The 20,235-nt window shown below is 38.9% G+C and overlaps 1 protein-coding gene across 2 annotated transcripts in view; it reads left to right on the top strand.

Annotated features, from left to right (window-relative positions):
* Positions 1-20,235, top strand: part of AP1S2 (adaptor related protein complex 1 subunit sigma 2) — a 56,866-nt gene that overhangs the window by 31,734 nt on the left and 4,897 nt on the right. The gene's annotated exons all lie outside the window — the stretch shown is intronic.

Here is a 20,235-nt window from a genome sequence, read left to right on the forward strand (position 1 = left end):
GGTTGTAGATTCTCCAATATCTACTAGAAGGATGTTCTGGTGAAGCCTATAGTACTAGTTACTATCTATAGTCTGCTATGGTTACAAGGATTTTTGGGGAGTTTTCGACAAACTGGAATCATGTTAAGTGGTGATATTTTCATTATTATCACTTACTTGTTACCACATAAAACTCTGAAAGATTCTTGTACTTAAACTGACTTCCGTAATTTACTTTTCAATTGCCCAAAATGTTAATTGTTAAATTGCACTTTGCAACTATTTCTTCATTTTTGTCTATTTTATTTCTTTCAAAAACAGCAATTTGCTCTATTTGCGAAATCTATTTTTAGCACCTGGAGACATTTTAAAAGTATGTACAATCTACCAGCCCAAAAAGACACATCCTGTACATGGACATTATTAACTTTTTCTAATGGGCTCTGGGTATTAGTCATTTCGTGTTACCCATAGCAACCAATGAGCAATTTGCTCGTATTGATCTAGGATAAGTTAGAAAGAAAGTGTCTGCTTTTCTACATTGGAAGTAAGTAAACTAAATATCTATTCATCCTCATGGGACGCTGTTCTGTATAGTGATGCCTGGAGGGGGCTAGTGCCAGAGCCAAGGTTCCACAGTGGAGTTCTCGCAGATGAGGAGGGGGGGGGGGGGGGGGGGGATAAGGTGCTGGCAGAAATTAAGAGATGCTGATGGGTAATTACTGTAATGGGAGAGGAAATGAGGGATGAAAAAAAATGTGGGTGACAGTGACGGAGAGAGAGAATAGATTAAGTCCAGACATCGGTATAACATAAAGGCACTTAATACAGCACTGTGAGATGACAAAGGGATAAATACAGCTATTTATACAGTAATAGATGAAGGAAACCATGGTTTCGAGTGCATACACATTGTAGCTTATATTACAGCTAAGCACATTAGTGTATCTGCAGCAGAAGTGTGTGTGTGTGTGTGTGTGTGTGTGTGTATATATATATATATATATATATATATATATATATATATATATATATATATATATATGTGTTGCAAATAGCTATTCCTACCACAGCCAGGCCTCTTCCTGCGACGCATGAACGGTATCTAGAAGTGCAATGGTCTTCTAGGTAAAGGTGACGGGTTATGTGTTGTGTTAATGCGCTACAAGAAGACGTGGTCTTTCTATAGGACTGATGACAATGCATGTGGGGAACGATAGATCTGGAGTAAAAGATGTTGAGACTGTTTGAATGGGCTTGTATTTACAGCTATTATAAACTATTTATTTACAGAAATTGTATTGCAAGGAGATAAGGTGGACATTCCCTTTTAAAAGGGTTATTCTACACTGTACAACCTAGAGAAAGTATAAATCCAGTGTGTTACTTGTGTATTAATTTTATAATCAGCCCAGACAATAAGACATTTTGTTAAAGATCTGTAACAATATCGAGTCTTACACTTAAATGATTGCTGATAAACTAAGTGTTGCTTCACAGTCAACAGAACAAAACATGTAATATCCATGAAATATACCAATATACTACATAATACACTAGTATTAATTCACCATCAAACAGTAATTCCGTTTGTAATGTGCTGTACATATTGCAGTCCTCGTCAGATTGTTTTGATCGCTAACACTGATTAATAATGTAAATTAATTAGTAGGGATTTATTTTTATGTGTTACCATATTTCTCAGACAGACTTCATTTAATAAATCAACATGTTCTGCACCCTATCGTGCAGGATAATTCTCTAAATTAAATTACAGTCTGCTCAAAAATAAAAGCCCACATCTTATTATCCATTGTGAAACGCACCATATTCACACTCAGCCTGGAGCGCAGTTCACCCATTGCAGTTTTTAGGAGCGACATAATTATGTTAATTGTCCTCAATACTTATAATGCCAACTTTAATTGCCAATCTTACACAGCTATAGCGGCAGAGGGTGCAGAGAACCCCGGGACATAGGTGGTATGCCTATTTCTTTTACTAAATACTGACAACACAATAACAATGTTATTTGCCATCTGCCCAATTATTATTTCTATTGTCCACTCTCCCCCTCCACACAACTGTTTTGGGGAATGCCGCCTTATTAGTATGCCTTCTCCAAGCTAGAGCAATGTATCAGGACCAACGTTGTCCCAAAACATGCAGTTGAGGGCTTGTTTTCAAGAAGACTGCCAGCGCCACGCGCATGGTTGGCATAACTTCCCGTTGGTTGGAGAACGCGGGTGATAATAGACAACTACATACTGTTCAGCGGTTATCGGAACAGCTGAGGCTGCACTGGGGGATGACCAGGATTCCCACCACTGTGGTAGAGGAAGTGGTGCAACAACTTAAAGATACTGCATTTTTCTTACTTTCACCGTCGTGTAGTGAGGTTTGTGTAATTAAAACTGCCACATTCTATGTAAAATGTAGATCGACAAAAGCCTTTAGCTGAACTGAGATTACAGGTGTAAAACTTTTTAGTATATGGGCATAAGTGAAACAATTTGGCAGACAAAAGGAGAGGTTACATAAAACAGATTAACTTTTTGTTTGCTTAAAACTTCCACCTGTAACAACTTATAAACAATACAGAGCCAGACAATGATGACTATTTTTTTTGGGCTATTGAGTGCTTTGTGCTTGGCCGAACTCCTTTAATGCTTCGTGCTGTTTGCTGAGCATATTGTAACCTTTTTATCTGAACTTTGCATGCAAACCCAGTGTTTTTGTTGGCATGTGTTAAAATAAAATGATGTTTACTTGCTTACATTTATTTGCTTTTTTTTACTTTTGTATTTTGTTTTCCTTTGCTGTATGCATTGACCAGATAATGGATTTGGCACATACATTCATAGTACATCCCTTCCTTGGGTTTCGCTGCATTACAAGTGACAACAAAATGGACAAAGCCAAAAGTATGAATAGAACCCTGGCAGACAGACATGTGGTGCTCATGATCAAAACCTCTAAACATGTTAACTAAAGATGTTAATGCCAAACCTCCAGACATTACAGATAGTAGACAAGGATCCCTTACAAGAGATTTCCACTCTGATGATATTTCCCAGAGGATTCTAGCCAGACCTTTGCTCCATGTAGTCTCCAGGCATAGCAGCCTGCAGAAATGAGACACAGTCAGTGTCATTTATTGGCAGTAGTGTGGGAATCTCCCAAAGAGGTCTTACACGTTGGCAGTAATTAATTGTCAGGTTAAAAAAACAAACAAAAAAAAAACATTTTCTGATTGGAGATCTGATCAAACATTTGATATGTTCAGACATTGACGTGCACACATAGGGCCTGATTCATTAAGGAGAGCAAAGCATAAAAAAGGAGTAACATTTGCACCTGGTCAAAACCATGTTACATTGGAGGGGGAGGTAAATTTAAAATGTGGGGACAGATTTATAGTTGGGGTAGGACATGTCCTAGATCAACTTTAAATTTCAGTGTAAAGATAAAGCTATTAAGTATCTGTGTGCTAGATGAAAAACAGCCAGTATTTAACTTATGTGCAAAATAAACTAATAAACTAAGAATAAACTAATTCGCACCCCTTGCATTGTAACATGGTTTGTCCCAGAGAACATTTACTCCTTTTTTGCCTTAATGACTCAGGCCCATAGACTTTTACATGCAGAAACAAAGCTTATAGTAGGTAGAGACGGACACCATAAGGCAACGTCACTAGTACTAGTATACAGCGTGGATTATTACTATAGAAGCAATGAAGAGGTTTTTCTATACATCAGAACATAAAGAGGGACAATTGGACAGAAATAGGGCTCCAACATTGGACACTGTATAATACCATAGAAGAGTTTGATGAGACACTTTTTATGGGAATTTCAACTGGCCATTAGAACAATTACAGGTATATAGTATTTTACTCAGTGTTTATGTTTCCGAAAGCATACAAAAACACTTGCAAGTACATGTAGCCATGCATTAAGGTATAACTCCTCTCGGACCAATATATCCATCATGTTAGAGAGAGAATGGGAGCCTCACCACAGATCATGTGCCCCAGTCATTCTGCCAGACCCACGTGACATTATAGCTGTCAGAGCATGGTGGAACTCCATGGGGTAAATTTATCAAGCTGCGGGTTGGAAAAAAATGGATATGTTGCCTATAGCAACCAATCAGATTCTAGTTCTCATTTATTTAGTACATTCTACAAAATGACAGCTAGAATCTGATTGGTTGCTATAGGCAACATCTCCACCTTTTCAAACCTGCAGCTTGATAAATTTACCCCCATGTCTCTTCATATTAGGCTGACCTCTGTCTAACAGCTGTCATTCTTTACTAACGAGAATAAGGATAAAGGCAGATCTAACTTGTTTTAAAAAAATAAATAAAGGTAACATGTTCATTTTTGAAGGTATTTGTTAATTTTTATGTTTTAAATGGGTGCCCAATTTCTATGCCCACAACTGACCGCTATGGTCCACACTGTTAGTGGGGAGTTCTGAATTTTCAAAAAATGGCGTAAACCATATATAATGATATTTTACCTAGAGAACCAGGGTCTAGAAAGCTCAGAATACAAAAATAGTGAACTATTTGGTGCTGCTCAGTTATCATCACCTGCACATAGACAAGATCAGCAAGCGCTTCTTCCTGCAGTCACTTTGAGGAGCACTTGTAACCAAGGTAATTGAGTGAAAGTTATACACAGATAAGACCTCCAAGTGCCTCTCCAACAGTCATTTTAAGTGGTGCTGGTACCCAGAGTAATGAGCAAAATAATGTCATACAGACAGATATGACCACAGAGCACCTCCCCCTACAATCACTATGAGGAGTGCTGCTGCACAGAATATTGATGGAAAGGAATGTCTGACAGAAATATGATTACAGGGTAAACTGATTGAGTGGTACTAATTACAATCAATGTCATAGATCTCATCCTACTAAATAGAGTGGATAGATAAATTACCCTAATTTATTTAAATTCTCCCAATACCACTGATTAGGAATTGATTCTCCACAGATCACTGGTTTGGGTCCACAAATGTTAGCTGTACTGCTACAGTAGTTGTGGGAAAAGAGGGATATATATCAAAGGCTAATGTAAATTTTTAGAAATATTTTTTCCCACTTTCTGTCTTAAATGTCATTCTGTCAAATACAAGACCTGGGGGTAAATGTATCAAGGTGAGAGTTTTCCGGCAGACTTGAAAGGTGGAGAAGTTGCCTATAGCAACCAATCAGATTCTAGCTATCATTTTGTAGAATGTACTAAATAAGCGATAGCTAGAATGTGATTGGTTTTTCAAACACACCGGAAAACTCTCAGCTTGATACATTTACCCCCTGGTCTGTTAAAGTTATAGCCTGTTATTGCAGGCTGTAACGGTCCAGGGTCTGTACGTAGGCTTGTTTTTACCTCCTCTCAATATGTGATAGGTGCTTTTAAAGGCATAAAACAATGTGTAGAACAGTATTTAATAGAACTGAAGTTAGCCTTTAAAAATAAAACATACTGTGCATCATATTTAGGTGTAATAAGTGTGGCAGTGAGATGTTGAGTAAAGTCTGAGGGAGTTGTTTAAAATATTAGTAAATGTTTTAATTAATTATAATCATACTTGCCAACTTTCTCTGCATGTCAGGGAGACTCCCTGAAATAGGGGTGATCTCCCTCACTTCCTGAAGAGTCTGGTATTCTCCCTGATGCTGAGCCAGTACAAGACGTGGTTGGCTTTGTCATCTGTGGCATGGGGACACAGTTCAGAAATTGTGTCCTATGTCCATGTATTGATGCCTATGGAGGTGGCCATTTTCATGGAGACCAATATTTAATCAAAGACTGACAAGTAAGACAACATGACTTCAGTAATGGAGACAGAAATGTAAAAGACACTTCAGTCTCTAGAGATTCATTATCTGCTTTTCTTTAACGCATAGTTGCCTTCTATCCCGGAATGTCCGGGAGAGCAGGGCAACCTCCCGGTTCTCGCCCCCGCAATAGATAAGCGGCAGGGCTTAATGACACAAATATTGCATCATGTTAGCCCTGCCCCCAGCTGTAATTGGCCAAAATTGTGACAATTGTTTAGGGGGCGGTTACAAAATGATGCGGTTCGTCAAGCTCCACCCTCGCACACCCACCTCCACTGGGATCTTCCTGAAGCCAACAAGGAAAAGTTGGCAATTATGATTATAATTTCTGTTTGATTTTAGATGAACAGCAAACCAGCTGTGGGTTTCCTCCATCACATTGTCCTTTAAGCATCACAAATTCAAATTCGACTAAAATGTTGTTATTTGTACTTATTATGGAGCTGTAGCTCAGTTATTATTATGCAAATGGGCCTCGACATTGGGCTCATAGAAGTGCCTGAAAATGAATGGCTGTGCAGAGGATATCATATGCTCCATTATGTGCATTAACTATATACCATACAGCGGGTTATTGCCTCACAGCAGCCAATCAGAAATGTGATTTTATGGGTAATGGGTCATCAGTCACAAAATATAAATGGATACAACCTCTCGGCTTTGAGTCCACAGATTTGTGGGATCCCAGACCAAGTTACATGAGATTACAGATTGTCTTGGCATCTCAGTCTGACAGCAGAGGTCATCTTGTCACTTTTGAATGTAATTATCATGTCCCTGAAGACACATTGTACAGCTTAATGATTGTGTCTGATTAAAACAAAATGATTAGCTGTCTACTTTATTCCACTCCAGTCTTATATTTTCAATATTTGTTCTAGTAACAGACATAATTTAGAATCAGAGAATAATTGAGAAGAGTCTGTCACCTTTAGATGACATTGCCTTGGACATTCTTATCTGTAACTTTTACTTAAACAGAGTTATTTACCTTCATGCATCACACAGCTGCTCTCTGGTCTGTATCCAATACACACAACACATTGGAGCTGTCTCATATTCTAGGGCAACTCAACAACTGTGTCTGATCCTGTAAATACATGTTTGAAAAGCACAGAAAAGTAAAAGCTTCAGTAGAGTATGCACTGACTAATAAATACAAGTAAGCTGAAGGTGGGGAACCCTTCAAAGGGCCACTGAACATATTCTATTAATTTCAAAGGAGATAATACAGCCCAAATCGCCTATTCCCCTTTACTCTGCACTTTATCTCTTCATCATCCATATCTTCTCTGAGACACAGAGCACATTGCCATATCTGTGTGTGTAGCCACTGACTGTGAACTCTCCTGTTGGGCCAATTCTGCTGGAGGTATTACAGCATGTCTTACCCTAAAATAGGCATGATGCCTGCAAATGATCTGTATGTAATCGTTAGGATCATTATCGGTCATCCATTAGGAAGATGACTGGGCTGATTGGCTGAATCACGCCATGCTTGTCCAGGATTACAGTTACCACACACATAATTTTATTGGTCAAATGACCAATATATCAGAATCTCATCATATGCAATCATATTATTATGGTGGCAGTTTTCTTAAGAATTTTAACTAGAACTATTATTATCTATGTTGAGGTTAGTTGATTACTAAAGTAGTTTCATGATTATTAAGGAGAAAGAAAAGCCACTATTTAACGTAAGTATATATCACAGGCTGTGTGTTACTGAGCTGAATAATATACATGATATAATTAGAGTTTTACACTTGGGTATCTCCACTATGCTCTCTCTCACTGATCTGCAGCAGGTCGCCAGGTTAAGAGGGAGAGGCTTCTGTAACTAAGCAGGCAGAGTTTGAGTGATTTGAAGACTTGCAGTAAAAAAAATGCTCCGTGTGGATTGGTCTATTCATACACCGGGACAGGGCCAGTGATGTCACAGTAACTTAAAGGCCTGCAGAGTCATTATTTTGAACCATTGGAGCCTCAAGTACCACAAATGAAATCTGACATACTTTGCATAGCTTTTAATGATGCATTTCCCACAATGGCAATTTAATCAATGGGATAGCATTGAAGGTCACGATATTTTGTAGAAGAGGATAGGCTATATCGATATTGTATTGCTTTCACCTGAATGTCAAATTAGTAGTATTCAACAGTTACTCACTGTTCATTACCATATTTATATGTAAGTACATCCCAAATCCCTGGCTACTGGTCAACTCTCCTGTTCACAGCAACGTTTGCTACAGCTGAATTTATTTAAACCTCTGTTACCCTTTTGCAGTTATATTTTAAAGGCTATAATAGCAATTCATTTTCATTCCTTTCAGTACATTTTTTCATTTTGTTGACTTAACGCCATTTTAAGTAGATCAGCACCCCTCATAAAATAAATTCAGTATATGCTTCTGTATTATTATTATTTTGCTAGCAAAATATCCTACCTTCCTTTTACTGTTGACCGATACAACCAGCTCTTGTAAGTGCAGTCAATACTCTGGATAACAAAGCATCTATCTACCTACCCTGAGCTTTACCTCTAGAACCTCTGACACTCAAACCTTCGTACAAGATGATGACTGTGGCATTGTTATTGGAGAAACTGACAAACCACACTAGAGAGAGATTTCATTTATTTTTTATAAAAGTGTTGTTTTCCTTTAAATCACATTTAGCTACATAATACTATGATCTCAGTTTGCAGTTCTGGATCCTTATAGGAATAAAACACTTGCAGACTAATACTGATCTGCTTCTAAAGGCTTCAGAAACACCACTCTTCAGGCAACTTGACATATATCGCCGCCGAGGAACAATACAATGAAAGGCTTTTTGTTACCGTAGTTGGCCGGATAAACATTTTTCAACGGATCAAAGGTTTTACTCTGTGTGAAGTTCTGCTAAGTATTTTGTGTACTAATGCATTGTTCTATATTTAGTTTAGTAATGCGAATTCCCAGCATGGAACATCTAAAATATAGTAACACAATGGACATACAGTTTGCTGGCAACACTGATTACATATTCTCTGTATGTGCAGCGCTGTGTAATATGATTGTCGCAATATATGTTAAAAAAAAAAAGATAATACTAACAACAATAACATTCATATCCATATTTTCAAAAGTATTTGCCATCTCTAGCAAAACTAACTAATTTGTTGACTAAGAGAGAATGTCACAGATCATTATGGTTGTCAATAAGAATTTCCTGAATGATATTAAATGCTTTGACAAACTGTTCTATGCAGTGAAGGACAGTTTTTGGGGTGTGGCATACTGAGCAGTTGCCCAGGGCTCCAAAGTATTGGGGGAGGCCTCCAACCCCCCCAATACTTAAGCTGCAATCAGCCACCTGAATGCTGGTCACCAGTCCTGTCCGCTCTATGGTAGACACAAGCAGAGGGGGTGTATTGTGCTGGAGATCAGCAACATGCATAAAAGGCATCATATGATGGCATAAACATGGTGACCGATACACAGTGCTGCCAATTGCACACTTATCAGCATTCTAACCTAATATCCAGGGACACTATGCTGATGAGCCTGTGAATCTAAATGCGCCATGCACAAAACTGTCTCAGTGGACCTTGGAGGACTACAATCCCCATCATTGTAAGGAGAGACACAGGCTGGAAAGGGGAGGTGGAGAGTTATTGAGTGAGTCACTCCAGATCACATTGGACATGGCCCAGCCCCAAAAAAATGTTTTTGGTTTTGTTTAACCAATAATTAATTGTGTGTGTGGATGATCACTTCAGGCGGGATCTGGGTTAGGAACGGGCCTGATATCACCTGAAGTAAAGAAGTCTATGAGGTCAGAGTTATTGGATAGGCTAAGGGGTTTCAATGTTGTGTGAAGGGTGACTGTTTATGTGGTTGTTAGTGAAGTAGTGTTGACGTGAGACCAGGAGTATTGCCTGAGTATTGAGCACACCTTTATTAACTTGACTGCAGCAATAATATCTTTATAATATATATACATATGCATACATATACAATCTTAGAAATGGATGCATTTCATCAATGTGTGTCAAATAATAAGAAGTAATACAAAATTGCTTTTATTATTATATAATATATAATTATATAATATATCATTATTTATACTTATGGTATACAGTATATACCAGTCTTTAGATGGAATAGGATTATATTTTCTATTTGATATCCACCGTAATGTTGTTTTTGTAACAGGTTATTTATGAACGTATTATTGCATAAAAATATTTGCTATTTTAATATAATCTTTTTTTCCCTTTCATTTCTGTATGCCCTTCCTTGTATTAGGATGCTAAAGTAAGTCTTCATTTCAATCTTAATCTAACAATCATACATATATTTGTAATTATAATATTCCTTTTTGCTGTAGTCCCCATTTGTTGGCACTAATTGATGAATATGGGCTGGACATTAGGCTATATGTTGACACTAAGGGATGAATGCAGGTCAGATATTAGACCATTATTAGGCAATAAAGGAACAATATGGGTGAGAAATATACTCTAGAATGTGCTAGATAGAAGAAATGTATATTTAGTCAATCACTGTCCTGTTTCTTGCTTTGGTAGCTATAAAGACCTTGAAAAACAAAAGTGAAAATAGAGACAACGCTCCTAATAACAATTTGTACCTTAGAATTAGATATACTACACGTTAACCCGTGCATGATACTCATGCATTCTAGTCAAATCAAGCTACTTAAGGTGTTAAAAAGGTTCTTGTCATGCATTTGGGCCTAGCCCAGGCCTCCTCAGGGGAAGAGCGTTACTTCCCAACGCAAGCGCCCTTTTTTAATGTGGTTTTGTCCACATGTCACCACCTCATCATTTTTTTGCATCACCTGATTCTTCATCTTCATCGCCACATCCTTCATCAAGCTACTTAAGGTGTTAAAAACTCCCCACTGTCACCCCCGGCAACCACCAACCACTCCCAACTGTCACTTCTCCTTCAAGAAATATATAGGTCAGTGTATAACTCTGCCCAGCAGGTGGCGCTGCAGCTTGGGTTTTTTTTTTCCACACACGCCACTAGGCATTTATATAGTAGATAGTGATTATTAGATATACTATAGTGATTAAACCAAAAGGTTATATCAAACAACACATAATCCTCCCCCCTAAAAAATATATTCATCCCTTGTGAATGATGTATTAGGTTCATGATTGGTCAGCATCCCTTTAAATAGGGTGTTCATTGTATTGCTCCACATGCTTGATAAAGATTGTTTGAAATTGAAATGCGTCGGCAGCTGGGAGCGCACATATAGGGGGAATTCAATTGGCCGCGTTACTGTTAAAAGTAACGCGGTCTGCGCATTATTACCATTATTAAGGTGGGTTGGGTACTTTTTCCGAAGCTTCAAACCCCGACATCAGTTTACAGTGACATCTTCACTCCGAATCCTAAGAACACCAACATATTCTTCATCTCCACTGTTCAGAAAAAGGACTTGAAGTAAATGCGATCCTTTAAGAGGAGCAGCAGAGAATGACGTTGGTGTGCACACGAACACTATTATTACTGAGGGTGCACTTCTAGAATTCCTTAAGGCTACATTATGTAAGCCGTACTAAAAAACATTGTAGAGGAGACACCTCTTTCAATTCCCCACTTATCTGTAGTAATAATAGTGTCCGTGTGCACACCGACGTGATTCTCTGCTACCGGGCTCTTAGAGGATCGCATTTACTTCAAGTCATTTTTCTGAACAGTCGAGATGAAGAATATGTCGGGGTTCTTAGGATTCGGAGTGAAGATGTCACGGTAACTGTTGTCGGGGTTAGAAACTTTTTGGATTAATCACTATAGCATATCTAATTCTTAGGTACAAATTGTTATTAGGAGCACCGTCTCTATTTTCACTGTTGTTTTTCACTGTATTGTTTGGCTCTTAGTCGGATCAGGTGCCACATAATAGAGCTGCACTTAATTTTTTGCGCTGATTTATGAGTTTTATCATTTTGAGCCATAGAGGCCTATCCCTGCTATACACAATAATTGTGTCATTATATCTCATATAATGGGAGACTGTTACATTTAGAAGTCACTCTGTAAGTAGTCTCCATCATACGTTTAGTAAACATATGTGGCCTTTAAAAGGACCACGGGATTTGATTAGGGCTTATGCACATGGGTATCTTGAGAACAGAAGAGAGGAGGATGCATAGAGATCATAAGACTTCATGGAGAGATGCAGACATTGTGCACAGAGCAGATAAAGGAACAAGGGAAACAGGACAGTCTCTAATATTCTGCTCCCCTGCTCAGTCAGATACATTCTATTGTATTTACCCATTTCTCCATCTACATTATTGGATGTTTGATGATTCTGTTTCAGACATTATACAGTCAAACCGTTTCTGTTTATTTAACAATTTATATTAGGAATTAGAGACTGTGTTTGTGGAAACAAGTTGAACTTATTCCCATTCTATATATATATATATATATATATATATATATATATATATATTCCATATATATTATTTCAATCCTCTTTATTTGAGAACAAGGAGACCGATTTGGATCCACTTGCATATTAAAGTTTGCCTCTTGTATTTGGAGTTTAGATTTATATGATTGTGTATCACCGGTGATCTATGTTTTATGAGAGTATTAGATCCATGCACTGATCATTAGACTAAGTAATTACTTGGTGTTTATTATTGTGTTTATTAATATTATATACTGTTTCATGTAATAAATGTTTTACCATTTACTCTGTATTTCACGGATTTATTTCCCTGAGTGAATGCTACTCTCAGCGCTGTGTTTATTCTGCATCTCTTTTGGTAATTCAACCATGTGCACTCTGTGTGTTTTGTGATAGAAATACAATGTTGATTTATCTGCCCTTTGTTAACCTGTCAAAGAGCGGAACAGACAGGATGCAGAAATATACTCATAGCTTTTGTTTGATTTGCACTCCACCCATCAAGCTAATATATATTTGGATACCATTGGCTAGAATAGGGTTTTGCAAATACAATCCTCGGGGAGCCCTCACAGTGCAGGTTGTTCAGGTCACAAGTGACATTACTAATACCACATGTGGATCTTTTAAAATATGTCCGTCAGTGATGAACACACCTGTGCTCAAATAAGGAGATATGGAAAACATGCACTGTTAGGGGTTCCTGAGGACTGGATTCGGGAAACTCTGGGTTAGACCATATTGGTGCTATTGTGCCATGTTACTAAATGGTGCCCTTCTTTTGAACCCAGTACATTGTACCTTTTTCCCCCTCCCATTTTCTTTTTTCAAGTTTGACTTATATATCTAAATGGACATATAACTCCTTCATTAGCTCCCAAATGTGTATACCTGGCTCCTAATATCACAATAATAACATCCAATCACAATTCTTTCTGTGCTGTGTTTCTGTGTATGTTGAAATGTGTTACTTTGTACTCACAAAGAGTGTCTGCATCTATACTTGGACAAGCATAAGTGTTTATTTACCCTAAGTGTACCTGTCCCCTACACATATTCATGAGAACGCAGCCCATTCATTAGGCTGACAAAGTGGCTGAGTGATGCCACTAATTCCTAGTGAATTGATAGGCTGCATGTTGTATATATGCAGAATAGTATTTAATTTCTATATGCACTTAGTTTGATTGTGTACTTCATAGGTTAATGTATATTTTGAGCAGTAAATAGCAATTTCTGGCACATGTTCCCATGTGCCCTTTTCAAAATGAAATATTCCAATTCTTCAAACAAAAATCATCTTAACTAAAGACTCTTTGTTAGGGAACACATGACATTCACTGTGCTAATAGTCTGCATAATACGGGACAGAAGTTCAGAGAGACTTTAATTATTGTGTTAGGATTATAAAGATAAAAGTCTCTCTCCTGACTTTCATTCCTTCATTCCTCCAGCAAGCAAAGTTTAAACGATTTCTTTTCTTAAGGGATTAGTTAACTGGCACTTTTTAGAAGTTTCAGATCATTAAATGAAAACATTTTTTTGCATGGAGGGACCCAGATTACTCTTATACCTTATTATGTATGTTGCCTAAGGTCCTTGTGGTCTTAATCGGGCTCTGTTTGCACTCCTGGACAGTGGACACTGCCTTCTGGCCTTCTTTTTCTTTTCACTATGGCTCAAGTTCCATCAAGTTGGATGGGGTCTAAGAGACATTCCACAGTTCCTAAGTGGGACTGAAGCCTGGGCCAGTCCAGGACATTGATTTAGTTATTACGCCACTCTATTTGCTGCATGCTTTAAGTTATTGTCCTGTTGAAATGTAAGCAGCGTTGTATTCCCACAGCATCATTCTTCTGCCACCATGCTTCATGCTACCGATAGTGTTCTTAGGATGATGCAGTGTTAGGCTTGTGTCAGACATAATGTCAAGTGTTAAAGCCAGAAAGTTCAATCTTGTTCTCATCAGACTATATCATATTCCTCCGCTTAGTATGAGGTCTCCATATGCTTTATGGCAAACTCTAGGTGAGTTTTTTTCAACAATTTCTTTTTATCACTCTCCCATAAAGCACAGAATTGTGATGGTCTCGGCTATTGTTGTCTCTGCCATGGAAAACTAACTCTTGTCTGAGCTATTGTTGTCTCTGCTCTGTCAGAGCTGCCATAGTCGTGGTGACCTCCTTAACAAGTGCCCTTCTCAGATGTATGCCCAGTTTTGAGGGATAGCCTGTGCTAGACAAACAAATTCACAGTTTTGCCTTATTCTCTCTATTTTCTTTATGATGGACTTGACGGTGTTCCAGGAAATAGTAAAAGTCTTTGTAATCATCTTATATCCTTACTCTGATTGGTGCATTTTAAATAACCTTTTCTTGGAGTAGCTTTGAATATATTTGATCTTCATGATGAAGCTGTTATTTGGAAAGGCACTAATCCACTATGGGACCTTTCACATTGTATAGATAGCCCTTAATCAATTATCGGCCATCGGGCCTCTGAAGTCAACCGGTTGCTCCAGGTTTTGTTTATGTGTATCACAGGAAAGGGGTGATCACTTATGCAGTTAATATTATCTGTTTTTAATATGTAAGTTTAAAAAAAGAAAAGCTTTAGCGTTGTTGTTTTTTTTTACGCATACTGAACTAGTACTTTAGCGTTCTTTGTATTACTTGACATCCCAGAGTTGTGTTGTTTTATGTGTTGTTCGGTATCACAATAATGTAAGATAATAGAATGTGCAGCGTGGCAAAGGGAATACTTACACAATATGGAAGCACTTGTTTATGTTAATACAATTAGTATTAAATATGTTGTCTGTAACTCTGTTGGTAACTATTTTGCTAGGACTATTACATTAAAAAACTTTTTTGCTAGAACCTGGAGACAGAATATGGGGATCTGCTTATTTGAATGGCAAGGCATTGTGTAAACCAGTATAAACTGGTTTATTGTACACCAGGCAAATCTTGCCTTTAAACACATTGCCGTTTTACATTTCACTGTCAAAGTTTCTGAATATCAGTGCTTTGCAAAAATCGCTCCTTAATACATTGGGTTGGGTACTAAACACAAGAGGTCCAAAACCCCGACAGCAATTAGGCCTACATGAGAACAGCGATTGAGGCCATACCGATAGTGGTTTCCCCTGACAGCTTGCAAAACAGACTTCACATAAACGCGGCACATGAAGAGGCCGTCCGGGCAAAATGACGTAAGTATACAGCGCGACACTGTCATTATTGCTATTACGCTGTTCATTAAAGGAGGCGCCTGGTGTAGCGCCAGTACAACGAAGAATTCTTTGAAAAAAAAAAACATTGTACTGATGCTACACCTGGCGCCTCCTTAAATGAACAGCGTAATATGAATAATGACAGTGTAACGCTGTATACTTACGTCATTTTGGGCGGACGGCCTCTTCATGCGCCGCGTATATATTATTATTTATTATTATTACCATTTATTTATATAGTGCCACTAATTCCGCAGCACTGTATAGAGAACTCACTCACATCAGTCCCTGCCCCATTGGGGCTTACAGTCTAAATTCCCTAATACGCACAGACTAGGGTCAATTTGTTAGCAGCCAATTAACCTACTAGTATGTTTTTGCAGTGTGGGAGGAAACCGGAGCACCCGGAGGAAACCCATGCAAACACGGGGAGAACATACAAACTCCTCAAAGTATATGTGAAGTCTGTTTTGCAAGCTGTCGGGGGGAACCACTACCGGTATGCTCTCCATCGCTGTTCTCATGTAGGCCTAATTGCTGTCGGGGTTTAGGTAGTCGGGGATGTGACTACCACCGAATACATTTACCCCCAGGAATCCACTTATTACTCTTTCTCTAGGAAACCTCATCCCCAGGTAGAATCTGTACATGTTCCCTACATCACAATGTCCTTATAAGCAAGTTCTGAGTGATACAGCAAAACACATTGCATGGACAATGTATTGATTTGTTTAAGAGTTTCCTTTGCTAAATGTGAAAGCACACAGTTCATACAGTTCATATTTATGAGTCAAGAGTATTGTTTCTGAAATTTATAACAGCTTAAATTGAAAAGACTATGCTGCAAAAAGATTAATACACATATTACACTGGCAATGTTAATATACTGTATAATATATATGCACACATATACATAAACACACCGATCAGTCACAACATTAAAACCACCTTCATTCCATTGTGGGTCTCCCTCGTGCCGGCAAAACCGCTCTGACCCGTTCTCGGCATGGACTCTACAAGACCTCTGAAGGTGTCCTGTGAAATCTGGCACCAAGACATTAGCAGCAGATGCTTTAAGTCTTGCAATTTACGAGGTGGGTCCTCCATGGCTCGGACTGGTATTTCCAGCACATCCCACAGATGCTCGATAAGATTAAGATTGTGGGAATTTGGAGGCCAATTCAACACCTTGAGCTCTTTGTCATGTTCCTCAAACCATTCCTGCACAATTTTTGCAGTGTGGCAGGGCGCATTATCCTGCTGAAAGAGGCCACTGCCATCAGGGAATAGCGTTGAAAAGAAGGAGTGTGCTTGGTCTGCAACAATGTTTAGCTAGGTGGTACGTGTCAAAGTAACATCCACATGAATGCCAGGACCCAAAGTTACCCAGCAGAACATTGTCCTAAGCATCACACTGCCTCTGCTGGCTTGCCTTCTTCCCATATTGCCTCCTGGTGCCATCTCTTCCCCAGAAAACGTGTTTCATCAGACCAGGCAACCTTCTTCCATTGATCCATGGTCCAGTTCTGGCACTCAAGTGCCTATTGTAGGCGTAGACCAGACTGTGCCTATACGTAGCCCCATACACAGCAAGCTTCAATGCACTGTGTGTTCTGATACCTTTATATCATAGGTAGCATTCAATTTTACAGCAAATTTTACATTTGTGCAGTAAGTTCTTCTCTGGGATTGGACCAGATGAGCTAGCCTTTGCTCCCCATGTGCGTCAGTGAGCCTTGGGCGCCGATGACCCAGTCGCCAGTTCACTGGTTCTCCTTCCTTGGAGCACTTTTGATAGGTACTAACCTCTGCATACCAGGAACAGCCCACAAGACCTGCTGTTTTGGAGACGCCTATCTAGCCATCACCATTTGGCCCCTGTCAAAGCCTCCCAAATCTTTACTTATACTCATATTTCCTGCTTCCAGCACACCAACTTCAAGAACTGACTGTTCATTTGCTGTGTAATATATCCCACCCCTTGACAGGTGCCATTGAAACAAGATAATCAATGTTATTTACTTCACTTGTCAGTGGTTGTCACCTCCCATAGACACACGCATATATTTTATATATGTATATAACTGTATAATGGTTCTGATGTTATGCCAATGTTCTATAGGAAACCTTGTTTGGTATAAGGAATAATACAGTCCCTACTGTAAAGTATTAGAGATACTTAAGGCAGTAGCCTTATACTTTTATATGGTCACAGAATTCCCTGGTGACTTCTAATATCCAAGTCATTTACAATAGAATGCAGATTATCTAGTATATATTATAAAGTGATCTGTTAAGGATCATGGACAAAGCTGCGAGCCCTCAGTGCAATCGGTGGCATGCATAAGTAAATGGAGAATAGGCGCACTAGTGTGCTCCATTTTACACCATTGTTTGCAGGATGCTATATTTAAATGAGATTGATGGGGTCAAGATTACTGGTGTATCCTGGTTTGCAGAATGACTTGTTTTGTTACTGATCCTTGGGGGCACACACTGATCGTTAAGGGGCAGTAATAAAAACTGGAATGTGTGCACAACTCAGACAGATAGAGCATTTGCACAATGTAAATTGCTATGACCAACTTCATATTTTGCTGTTCATAAATTACTCTCCTTCCCGACTGGGAGCGATCACATGTTAAAGTTATCTATATTGCGAACAAAACAGCCTTGCCATAGAGCGCTCATGATATAAATAGGTAATGAGATAAATGCTAAGAGGTATATAAAGTAACCTAGTGCAGTTCTGAGAAGTGAGTATCCACTTACTACAAGCAGACAAATGTAGCAGTTGTTTAAGCGGAAGGCTTTCAGCTTTTTTATTTTAAATATGGGCAGAGAGGACATTGAACCTAAAGACAAAGGGATAGGATACGGTGCCAGAGTGGAAAGGAGACAGTTGTGCTTGGAGTAGAGGAGTCATCTGGGTACATGAGCATGGGCAGGGGACAGAGAGATTTAGAAATTTGCTAAAGGTTGTTGGGAGGAACCACAAGAAATAAAAGGATTGATAAACAGAGTTTTCTGACAACCATTGATGTATCGAGTTATCCTTTTCTACAACATATGCCTTTTTTAGTGTTCATTTTACTTCAAAGTATGGACGTAAGGCCAACCATTGTTTGATAAAATAGTTTTACCATTTTGCACCAACATTCTGAATTTTAATTCATATATATAGCACATGGTTTAAGTGCATTGCGTTGTTATGCCTGCGAGACACGCTACAGTCCTCCAATCGGCCCAGAGATCAATTATCACAATCAAGAGTCCAAATTGGTGACGTGTGTAAGTGACCAAACTGGACTAGATCTGATCTCTTGGGGCAGAGGCCCAACAGTGTCTTCCATAGAGATCAGTAGAGGTCATCTGCTGTCATAGAGGCTATTGTACTAGTTAGATGACCACACCGAGGCCAGTAGAGGTCATCTGCTGTCGTAGAGGCTAATGTACTAGTTAGAAGACCACACAGAGGGCCAGTAGAGGTCATCTGTTGTCGTAGAGGCTAAAGTACTAGTTAGATGACCATACATAGAGACCAGTAGAGGTCATCTGTTGTCATAGAGGCTATTGTACTAGTTAGATGACCACACCGAGGCCAGTAGAGGTCATATGCTGTCGTAGAGGCTAAGGTACTAGTTAGATGACCACACAGAGACCAGTAGAGGTCATCTGTTGTCGTAGAGGCTAATGTACTAGTTAGAAGACCACACAGAGAGCCAGTAGAGGTCATCTGTTGTCGTAGAGGCTAAAGTACTAGTTAGATGACCATACAGAGACCAGTAGAGGTCATCTGCTGTCATAGAGGCTATTGTACTCGTTAGATGACCACACTGAGGCCAGTAGAGGTCATCTGCTGTCGTAGAGGCTAATGTACTAGTTAGTAGACCACACAGAGGGCCAGTAGAGGTCATCTGTTGTCGTAGAGGCTAAAGTACTAGTTAGATGACCATACATAGAGACCAGTAGAGATCATCTGCTGTCGTAGAGGCTAAGGTACTAGTTAGATGACCACACAGAGACCAGTAGAGGTCATCTGTTGTCGTAGAGGCTAAAGTACTAGTTAGATGACCATACATAGAGACCAGTAGAGATCATCTGCTGTCGTAGAGGCTAAGGTACTAGTTAGATGACCACACAGAGACCAGTAGAGGTCATCTGTTGTCGTAGAGGCTAATGTACTAGTTAGATGACAACACAGAGAGGTCATCTGCGGCCATCTCCCAACATGTCTGATAAATGCTTATTTCATATATTATCACATTTGGCCTGTTTTGGTTCCACACACAAAGCGATATTGGACCATCTGCTCAATATACTTGAAAATATGAAAGCATTACTGTATGTGGATGTAATATGAAGGCACTTACTATTAGCTGTACATGGACTGTTTTATAAGCAACCTTTGTAGTTTTTGACCTCGTCAGACCAGTGTGTTCTTAGTATGTTCACAATTGACTTTATGGATAAAAGTTTACAGAATTGATGAGTTGTTGTGTGACCGGTAACATGGCCTCTGATGAACCAGATCTGTCTGATTTGGCCTGATACATGTGTGTCCAGCTTTGGATCAAAAATTGTACCCGACATTTAAGTTCTCACCACATGAAACAGGATTTTGCAATCTCCACAAATATAATCATACAATTTTACCTCACATTCAATGAGTAACAGATTTAAAACTGAAATATTTATTTTCTCACTGGCCAAGT

The sequence above is a fragment of the Mixophyes fleayi genome, chromosome 2 (genome assembly GCF_038048845.1).
Source record: "Mixophyes fleayi isolate aMixFle1 chromosome 2, aMixFle1.hap1, whole genome shotgun sequence".
Classification (NCBI taxonomy): Eukaryota; Metazoa; Chordata; class Amphibia; order Anura; family Limnodynastidae; genus Mixophyes; species Mixophyes fleayi.